This window comes from Lepidochelys kempii, chromosome 13 (assembly GCF_965140265.1).
Source record: "Lepidochelys kempii isolate rLepKem1 chromosome 13, rLepKem1.hap2, whole genome shotgun sequence".
Taxonomy (NCBI): Eukaryota; Metazoa; Chordata; order Testudines; family Cheloniidae; genus Lepidochelys; species Lepidochelys kempii.
The window spans coordinates 3,268,651-3,279,768 of NC_133268.1; positions in this window are offsets into that span (position 1 = coordinate 3,268,651).

Consider the following 11,118-nt stretch of genomic DNA (forward strand, 5'->3'; position numbering starts at 1 on the left):
CCACGACATAGTCACCAGAGAGGAATTCAGCAGCCTAGGAAACAGGCAGGTGCAGGAAAGAGGAAGCCAAGCTCTGTCCCTGCTCCACGCTGGCAAAATGTGTGAGGATCACCCAGGCCCGAAGCAAGGAGCATGCGTGGAATATGTGTGGGTCTGAGACTCAGGCTGCTCTGTGCAGCAAACCTGGAGTCATGGACTCTTGGGTGCATGGCTTCAACGGGGCACGATCCTGGCTCTTTGTCTAGCACAGACGGTTTGTATTACACAAGTCACAGGAACTAAAATGGCCCATGGGCTCCAGGATTCAGGGTCTAGCTGGAAGGCAGGACTAGTCTGGGGGAACAGCTTCTCCTAGCCTATCTGCAAGGTCTAGGTCGGTCATTGGCGCCCCTCAGGGAGGCAGTGTGGCCTAGTACTGTGGATGCAGGTCATGGGACCAGGGCTGACGCCTGGCTCTGACACCCGCGCTGTGGCCATGAGTAAGTCACCTCCCGGCTCTACACTGGGGTTGATGATACACAACCTATCGCTCCCACGCTTCAGCGCACTGGTTGAAAATTCTTTGCAACTGAATGGGACCATCTGGGACGTTTTTAAAGCTGTTGCAAAGTCTAATTGCCCCCCAGAGAGCCATGTTTTCTCTGGCAATGACGTCGCACAGCCTGGGCACCACAGACAGCAACAAGACACGAGGGCTGGGACAGCGTGGAGATCAGTACCTTAGCCGTCCTGATGAGAACAGACACAATGGCCCCAAATGCAGAAATGGCCATGGCTGCAAGTTGTGTGGCCTGGTAACGTGGATACAAAGCAACACAGACAGACACACCCAGGGAGCAGTTAATGCCGGAGTTGCTGAAGGTGAGAAATGCACGTCAGATTCCATTGGCTTTAAAGAGCTCCATCTGTGCTCTGGAGTGTCACCGCTACTTCCAGCATGAAGCCTGATGGTGTCAAAGCCCTGCAGTCAGGGACAATGTGTCCCTGGATACGGATTTATTACATAGTATTCTAAATGCTCAGCATTGATATGACACTGTGACGGTTCTCGGGGTACCCAGGACTGTGAGTCACTCTGCCTCCAGAGTGCGGAGACTCGCTTGTTCTTGGCTGGGTGGCAGCTCCTACCACCACCAGCCTATCAGCCACTCCCTCTCCTCTGGGCTATGCCAGTCCTGGCTATGCCTAGCTGGTTAACAATACGTGCGCCCCAGGCCTCAAGACCCTTTGACTCATCCCCCTGTGATATCCAGCCCCTGACTACTCACAGAAATCCCAGATCCTCTGCCCCCAAAGGTGCTGTGTACCCCAGTTGACTAGGTTTATCTTAAATCACCATTCCTGTATAGCACACAGCACTTGTGAGCATTTATCATAAAACAAACGTAGGTTGATTTAAGAAAGAATAAAGTTTCAACTAGAAACAAGAGAGCCTGGTGGAAACAAATGGTTACAATACAAAACAACAAAATACCAACCTGGGCCTACTCTTATTAATAGTTCCCTTTCCTAGCTAATAAAATAAGTCCTTCCCCCATCCTCACAAAGGTCAGTTTGTTGCTGAGCTGGCTGGCTTCCCAGGAACCAGTGTCCAAAAGGCCATGAAAACAGCCCTGCTCCCCAAAGGGTTTCCTTAGTGAATGGATACAGAGTGTGTCTCCCTCCTCTGTGTTGTACTGAAAACAGCCAGGGTGAACCCCTGCCTTGTTGTGAGTTTCCTTTTTCACCTTCATGTGGTTTCACTTGTTTGCTGTTGCATCTGGTGTTTTTTTCCATTGAACATCCTTGTATTGCACAAGGCTACACAATTGAGCCATGCATTACATCACCAGCTAAAAAGGACGAGGTGACAACACCACTCTACCCGAATGAGCCATCACTGAAACACATTATCCCCTGGGTCGAATTTCTAGCCCCCAGTCTATAAAGCACACTTTCAATATAAATACATTACTCCTTAAATATTACCCATACGTACATCTTGTAATGATTGTGACGCTTGACATGTTCTGAGCTTTCTGTAGCTCCATGTGACTCTTTTTGGCTAAATAGCCTGTCAGACATGTGTTTGGTGTAGTGGGTTTGTCAAGTCTGAGGTCAGAGTTGTTTGCAAAGCTCAGGGGACCCCCCTCTGCCCTGCCATTGATGCAGTAGGTTAGCCAGTGGCTAGCCTATGGGTGCAGGTCTGGGCTCTCTTTTCTGGCCAGGGTGTCTCCTACCATGTTTGCTTTTCCTTTGATGGGCACAGTCTCCAGGTGCTATTCTTGCAGCACTGTGCTCCAGCACAATGCCTAGAGCTGGTACCTTTGGGTGTGATTGGGGAGTGATCTGTTACCCTAATTTTCTATTGCACAGCTAATGGTTTAACTGTTTGACCGCCCCATTGCACACTCATTCTCTGACAGGGTAGTTTTGTTCAATTGGGGGTGTATGCAAGAATGCAATGGGGTGTTTTTTGTTGCTCTCCCCTCTTTGCATTAGAACTGCCCCCAGTCTGGTATTGGATACAGCTGTACCCAACTCCCTTTATTAAGTGGCACCTCACAAATGTTAATTAAGCCTCACCACCCCCACTGCAGGCAGCCCATTCTACAGATGGGAAAACTGAGTTACTGCAGGCTGCACGAGTCAGTGGCAGAGTCAGGAACAGAACCCAGGATTCCTGATGCTCAGGCCTGTGCTTATCTGCTAGCCACTCCTCTGTCTCTGGACATGGGCACGTGCGCATGACACCACTGGGGGAGTGATCACATGCCTTCGCTACAGCAGCCTGCGCAACAGCCAATGTAGTCATTGCACAAGGCCTTTGAACCCAGAAGAAACATCAGTAGCTAGTGAGACTGTCTTGTAATGGTGCTTGTCGCCTAGAAGTCCTCACAAATATTCACTGCGATGGGTCATCCGGGTCCCTCTGATGTGAAAGGGCAGGTGGGCTGTGGATTTCTATGGCATCTAGGGGTGTTGGGCGCACACTGAATTTCAACGATAGAAAGGGAACACAAGGTTCATGCTCAGGTTAAATGCAAATTTGGTCTGAGCAGAATTTAAATGAGCTTCCCCCTTGTGATCAGTTTCCTCCTTGGTTACAAAGGGTGTGTTCAGTTTGAACAAAGTGGGGAAAGAGGCTGATAAGTATTTTTTGCATAGGGCAAACCGCAGCATAAATCAGAAAGGGTCAGGGAGCGAGGGTCAACTGTCAGGCCATAACTGCCCCCATATTTTCTCTGCTGCTCTGATGTTGTGCACAAAATCGGGGGCAATAACACAGGTGCGGGGACCTGTTTGTTGTTTGGCAAGACCACCCCTTGTGTGCAAAGTCACCCTGACGCCCTCTGTGTGTATTAGACACCGGGAGTCAGTTCTCCAAAGGAATGCTGCCCTGCCGGCTCTGGGCCATCACTGCAGGAGGGGACCTCAGCCAGGGGAGGACAAATGGGGAGCAGGCTATTCTTAGCAGCAGCCGCGGGAAGGAGTGCCCCGGAAGAGCGTCACTGCCCCTGAAGCCCTGATAAGCTTTTTCCATAACACCCATGCTGTAACCTGGGCCTCTGTGAGAGTAACCCGTAGCTAGCTGCAGGGTGACGGGAGGGCCGGTGAGGCTGTGTTCCTCCACCCACAGCGCTCTTAGTCAGGGTCCCCCTGAGGGTCTTCTGGCTGGGCCAGAAAGGGCCCAGCTTGATTTCCAGATGCCAGGGCAGTTTTCAAGGCTGGCAGTGAGAGAAACCGAGACAGATTCATTCATTCAAAAGTGTGGAGAATTTTATCGCTGTTTAAACTTGGCTTAGCGTGGCCTAGCTGGCCCAGATACGCGTGTCCGCACACAGACCTGCACAGGTTTCTCATCATCACACCTTGAGCAAAACCGGTGCAAGGTCAGCGTGTCGCCAACCCCCAAACTGCAGGGCTGAAGCCACAAGGAAATGCTGCAGGAATTCCCCTGGCCCTGTGCCAATGCGGCTCGCTATGACAGTGTTGTAGCAAAGGCTAAACTGCTGGGGATTAAAAATATCCAAAAGCCACACAGGGGAAAGGGGATACCCTGGCACAATGAGGAAAAGACCTTAACAAAGCAGGACCCCCGGGATGCAGGGACTCAACCTGTCGCCAGTGGAAGAGAAGGGGAGGTTTTTTAGGGCTCTCAATGGGTCCTGAGCCCCTAATTGCTCAAATTAAAACTGACACTGAAATTGATACTGCTGGAAGCAGCTGTGCCTGCCACATGGCTACTGCTGCCCCGACACATTCAAATCCAGCTCTGCCAGGCTCAAAGCTTGCTCCTGAATCTCCAGCCCTGCCAGTCCCACAGCGCACAAGGCCTAGAGCACTGCCAGGCAGCAGGTCGATTATGTCACAGCCTCCTGAAACTACATCGGGCGCACGCCCTGCTTCCTGCCACGGGGAGAGGCTAGCTACAGGTCAGTAGCTGAGCCCCCGGCTCGGTTTGTAAAACTCCAGAGAGGCTCAGCTTCTGCAGTGATACACTCAAGGGGATGCGCTGCAGACGCCCACCTGCCCTGCTTGAGGTAAGTGAAAGGGAAACCGTCCAGGTTGCATCATTCCTCTGCAGCCGAAACATTGCAGCCTCTTGCTGCGGCATGAGAGCCAGAAAGTGAACCTGACTAGAAACCACAGCACCACTTGGCGAGGCAACACCCAGGGAAAGGTTACTTCATACCAGCTGCCTCTGAACAGCTGCTAGGCAACAGTGACCCACCCTGTGGATTACAGCACAACCAAGGAGCGCACGTCTGTGCCGTATCGTGTGTCTCATTGGCCCAGTGTATTGTCAGTCGCCACGGCGCTGGGGGCATTTGTTGAGGTGGCATCATTCCAGCCTGCGATGGGACTGTCTCCTGCTCAGAGCATGCGACAGCGGCTCTCCTGCTCATGCAGGTGCATTGATTTCTGTCAATTAAATAAGTGTTTGAACATTTTTCTGTTTCATAGATTTTAAGAGCAGAAGAGACTATCATGATGATCTCATTTGATTTCAGGCATAACACAGGCCGAAGAACCTCACCCAGGAGTTTCTGTCTTTCATTCTGAGATTCTTGGCAATGCTAAACGGGGCTACAGGGAAGAGGCTACTTTCATGCATTCGTTAATATCGGCACAGGGCTTTGACAGTGCAGCTGTGCTAGCCAGAGGGCAGGGACTGCCGCAGTTAAGGTTGCAACTGCCTCTTCTGGGTTGATCTTAACGTTCCCCAACTCGCACCTTTTGGACTGAAGTTGCCCGGGTTTGGGGTCCGGTAAAAAACAGAAAGAAAGAAACAGTTGAGCCATTTTGGAGAAGAAGGTGGGGGGTGGGGGGGGGGGAATGAACTTCTCCTATGACCAAAGAACCCCCCCAAAACATACAAAGTTGTTCTGATAACTTTACAGCTAAAACTAGTGTGTGTAAGAAGCTAAAACAGGGCTAGGAAATAGCTGCTCTTGAGGAGAAAGGCCTTTGAGAGCTGCGGTGTAACTGAATTTGATTTGACTGAGTGCTGAGGCTTTGAAAAGTGCAGGCTGTTCACACACCAGCCAGTTTGCACAAGGGTTTTCACTAGCCGTGCCTCCACAGAGGGTGACCAGATTGCAAGTGTGAAAAATAGAGGCATGTCTTTTTTCAGGGGGAAGGAGGGGCATAGTTGCCTCTCTGAGACAAAGTCCCTAATATTGGGATGTCTGGTCACTCCACCTCTGCAGCTCACTTAGGCCCTGGCCCGACTCTGCAAAGACATCAAGGGACACACAGCTTTATGCACTCTGGGTAGCCACGCTGGAGTCAGTGACACTACCAGTCCACAGCGTCACCCCCTCCCCATAGAGTCGAACAAGACTTGGTATTTCTCTTAAATCCCAGTGCCTCAGTGAGAGTCCTGGGCGACTCTCAGCTTTCATTTTAGTTTTTAAAAAGTAAGACTGTTCTAGCTCTTGTTTCTGCAGAGAAAAGCTTGAAAAGGCGACCCCTAAAGGCTCAAAAACCAGCAGGCAAAACTCCACAAAAGCCACCGTTCTTCGTTTTAAAAAGCTCATTACTTTAGGGGGCTTGGCCCAGGATTTTTGAGCATTTTGAGCTGGCAGTAACTTGATCCCACAAGATGAGCATTGTACCCATGCAGACCCCAGTAGAAATACTCAGCAGGGTAACAGTAATAATACCCAGCTCTTACCGACCATGATCTTGCAAAGACTTCACAGGATCAGGGCCATACAGAATTTTTAATCCATGGATCTCAAAGCACTTTACAAAGTTGGTCAGTATCATCCTTGCTTCACAGATGGGGAAACTGAGGCACAGAGGGGTGACATGGTTTGTCCAAGGTCATCTGGCAGGCCACTACCAGAGCTGGGACTAGAACCCACCCTGAGTCCTTGACTCTTGCTCCATCCACTAGCCCTCACTGCCTCTCTAGCAGACAGTAATCTATCAGCATTACAATACCTGTAGTAATAAAGACAATCCCATGCATTTCAGGCTTTTTCCCTTACTGGGCTTTTAAAAAAAATATAGACTCACTTTTTATTTATTGTCCAAACTTAGCAAAAAGTAAACACTCCACGTACATGGAGTGACAAATGCATCTGATGTCAGCATCTCACTAATCAGAGGTTCTGTTTGTAACATAATGAATTTTTTGTATCCATTATATATTCGTTTTAACCAGACAGTGTCCAGGTGACCCCGGCGGCATGGAACAATAACTAAGTGAGAAGAAGAGCAAGAAGTGCCAGGCAGGACACAGATATCTATTTCACGCTAAAGAAAGCAGGTTTTAAAAACCATCCCTACTTTGAAGGAGTCCCTCGGTCAGGTCCTTGCTGCTGCCTGTCACGTTGCATGTGGGAATCTACATGCCACATGCCAGAATGCAGCCAGGGCTCCCTCCACAAACCCTGCTGAGAGAAATGGGAACACACACAGTCCCTGCAGGCTGCATCCTGTCGCCAGGACCCGGCCCTGTCTGTTCAGAGAGGCCCAGCCCCGGAAAAAGCCACAACAATGGAGTTCAGACAGCTGGCCATTGTTCATCTCTCTCCTGGCAGCTGAGTGCCCTGACCTACTTTAGCAAGAGTAGAATAAGAGGCCTTGAGCACACTGAGTTTCCCGCTCTCGGCTTCCACCCTCCAGTGAGGACATTGCTTGGGATAACTGGCCAGACTCTGCAGGTGCCTCTTCCTCTCACCTTCCGGGATGGACTCGTACCCCCAAGAGAATTAGGAGGATTGCTTGTTAAGCACTGCCCCTGTGCTCAGCCCTGCACACAGACACAGAGCCCAAGCCTGATCGTACTGACGCCAACAGAAAAAATCCTGTTGGCTTCTCCAGCAGCAGGATGGGGCCCACGAACGGTCCACGCCCCAGTGCACTAGCCATGGACGTGACATGCCAGAGGCCCTGGGATGGGCTGGAGGAGTCATCCGACCTGGGCTGTTTGTGGGTGTTGCAGAGAAATAGATGCTCTCCTCCTGCTAATGCTAGGGCCCTGCACTCTGGAACGGGAACACAGAGCCCCTCACGCCTGGAGGAACAAGCTCTGTGGAGAGGTGGCTGGGTGGGAGCCGGGACTGCTGTCCAACCCACCCGGGGTGCATCGAGCGCCTGGCTTTTCCCACAGCCGAGATGCGGGGGCAGCGTGGAGAGATTGGCAGCTGCTGTCTGAGCCACACAGGGAAGAACAGCAGGGGGGCAGCTTCTGGCCTCCGAGCTCCTTCACTTACCCCCAGGCCCAGGGCCAAATTCGCTCCATGCATACCTCCCAGTGTTGGGGATACACCAGGATGCGGGGGAGACAACAATCACTGAAGGGAACTGCGTATATCCCTAGTGCATCAGCCTTTCCTCCCACACCCCAAATCACCCCCACACTCTCCCTTTGAGCACAGCCCCCCGAGGGGAACAGCCACATAGGACACCCGTTCTTTCCAGCTGCGGTGACGTTGCCCCGCTCTGCTCATGACATCAGCTCCCTGTTCAAGCCCCTCATCCGGCACCTGGGCTTCGGGGGTGTAAATGAACCATCCGAGGGTCAATGGGCTGAGAGACATGGCCCGGCCAGCGCTTGCTTAACGTTGCTACACTTGGCCTGTATGGCAACTGTTGCTAAGTAGCACAGGAATGGGGGCTGCGCGCCAGAGGGGTCACTTACGAACCCCATAGAAAACAAGGACGCAGATTACTGTATTTTCACAGCCATGATAAATGGAGGCAGAACATGAGAGCAGCACCAAAAGGTCACACACGTGCCATTTAGATAGATTCACCACCCAGTGACTCATGCATTCGTTATATAAAAGGGGGGGCAGGCCAAAGAGGGAGGGAGGGAGGGAAGGGGAAACATAGACTGAAAAGCAGGAGGTGGATTCCTCTGTGGGCTCTGGCACGGACCGAAAACTCATCCCTTACTTCGCACATACACAAGCTGGGCTGGGGACGCACAGCGAGGAGCTATCCAGAACTGGCCATGTGTGGGGCTTGGGGTGCCCATGGGTGCCTCACTGAGGGCAGGATGCCAGGACTTGATGCAATCTACGGGAAAATACCTCAAAACTCCTTTTACTGCTAAAAATGAGCCATAGTTGGTCTCAGAATAAACCCCCAAAAAGCCAGAAACCAGACTCCACCTCTACAGCCAGATGGCCTTCACTCAGCCCCCACGGACCCGCGGCCTTCGCTCAGCCCGCACGGACCTGCGGCCTTCGCTCAGCCCGATCTGCAGAACGCAGCACTGCCAGGTGCTGGTTAATAATTAAAGCCAAGAAACCTGCAGCCTGTTTTTTACTATGTGCCTCCAGCCCCCAGCTAGAGTCGCTCCCTCTGCAAGGAGCGCTGAGCAGCAGCCGGCAGCGTTTGCACCCAGGCACCTGGAGGACAAAGGCACTGCCGTTCTGGGATCCGACAGCAGCACCGGGATGCACCCGGCCGCTGAGCCTGGATAGGAGCCTGGGGAGAAGTTTCAGGGCTACGGCCAATCCGTGCTGGGCAGCCGAGGGGTGCTGGAGCCACGCTGAGGCGTTCGTTGCCGCAGGCTCAGGCTAACCCGGCTCAGAGGAAGATGGAGCTGGCCACCGACGCTTTAGAAAACCCCACTCAATTTCCTCTACCCCCAGCTCAGGTCATGCCGTTGGGGGGGGCGGCGACAGGTGTCAGTGACAGGCCAGAGCCTTTCCAGGCGAGGGCAGCAGGGCTCACAGGATCATTATCGCTGTTAGGAGCTGAGAGGCGAGGTGGTGACTCAGACGCTGTTATAAAGTGTGGACCCCCCCCCCCAAGTTCTGAATCACTGGCACTCTAACTAGTGACAGAACGACAGTCTGACGCAGGGACTCAGGCGTGGGATAATTGGTGGATGGGCAAGGACGCTGGGATTCAGGAAAGCTTGATTCAGTGTGCTCAGCTGTGCCACTGCTTCCTCACGTGGCCTTGAGCAAGTCACCCAACTTCTCCACCCGCCAATCTCCTCCGCTGGGCCACGCCCCCGGTGAGCCGCCTTCACAAGGCAGCGTGAGATCCGCGCTCATAGTGCAGCTAATCAATGGCTCCTGGGGCCAGGTCCCTAAGCACCACCTTCACTCGCTGCCCTGCCGCAGTCACAGGGCAATGAAGGACTCCCTGTGTGAGGGATCAAATCTGGCTGCTGCCCAAGCGGCTTTATGCTTGCTGCTCTAGATCTCCATTCCCTCTCTCGGGGCAAAGCTCTTTAGAAGTTGTCTGCCCATTTCCCCCTTTGATAGAGCTTGAGAAGGGGTCAACTGCTAGTTTCTTTCACCAGAAGAATCTGATAAGCTGAGCTGTTGCTATCTTTGATGTCCACAAATGATAGCACTCCCGGCCCAGAGCCAGCCAGCTCTCCAGTAACAAACCCAAAGAGCACCCAGGCGGGGGTTTGGGGAAGGGGAAAAGCAGATTTAGCTCAGCTCAGTCAACTCTGCAACATAGGACCATCGCTTTCTGAGTGAAAATAAAGGGCCTTTACATGCACAATTCTATTTAGATGTGAACTACAGAGTGCTTCTATGCACAGCCCCAGCTTACAAGATAGACTTCCTGCTCATTTACATGAGCACCCACAGGTCTCCCCTTCCTGCTCTGGCAAGCAGATCTTTGGAGGACCTGAACATTAAGGCCCCAGGAGGCTCAGCCTACTCATGCCAATCCTCAGCATCCTCCTCCTCTTGTCCTAGCTCTGGGATGGAGAACAGTGCAGCATAAAGCCTGATGTGGCACCTCTAATTCAGCTCTTCTAAGGATCTTGCCCTGAACTTGCACCGGAGCACGACAGGCATTCTCAGAGAACCTGGGCAGAAAGCAGGAATGGTTTCATATTTAAAGCCAGGAAAAAAATGTATTCATTAAATGAAGCATTTTAGGAATTACGACTATTCTGTCCTTTGCTGGATGAGTTACCCTCAAGATGGAAGCTTCTGCTTCTATCAAAAAAATCAACTCTGGATCACGTGCTTTGCCTGCTTTAAGCAATCAGTACGTTACTGAAACAGATAAATATCAGAGGTCTTTGGCAATTTCACGAGGAGCCAGGAGTGTGGCCCGGATCTAGTCACAAGGAGCCTGGGGCTGCGGCTGATCAGATTGCAGAATAGGGTACAGTCTTTTGGATAATGGCTGGATTTTTTCCAGTAACAACTGAAAAATCCCCAAACCAAAACCAGTTGGTTTGTTTCAAACTAAAACTGAATTTTCAGATTTCCCCCCCAAAGCAAGATAATCAGTGATGTAACTTCATGGTGTGGATGTCCCTAAATCTCCAACTGCCAGAAGCTGGACTTAGATCATAAGAACGGCCATACTGGGTCAGACCAAAGGTCCATCCAGCCCAGTATCCTGTCTACCAACAGTGGCCAATGCCAGGTGCCCCAGAGGGAGTGAACCTAACAGGTAATGATCTAGTGATCTCTCTCCTGCCATACATCACTCAATGATTGCCCTATTCTGTTCATTCCCTCTGAAGCATCTGGCACTGACCAGTCAGACACAGGATACTGGGCTAAATGGACCATTGGTCTGAGCCAATATGGCCGTTCTTAGGTAAACAAATCTCATTTTGGATCAAAGCTACCTGGCCCACACACAGATTTTCCTCCCCAGGGTTTTGTTTATGGGCTGTTTTGT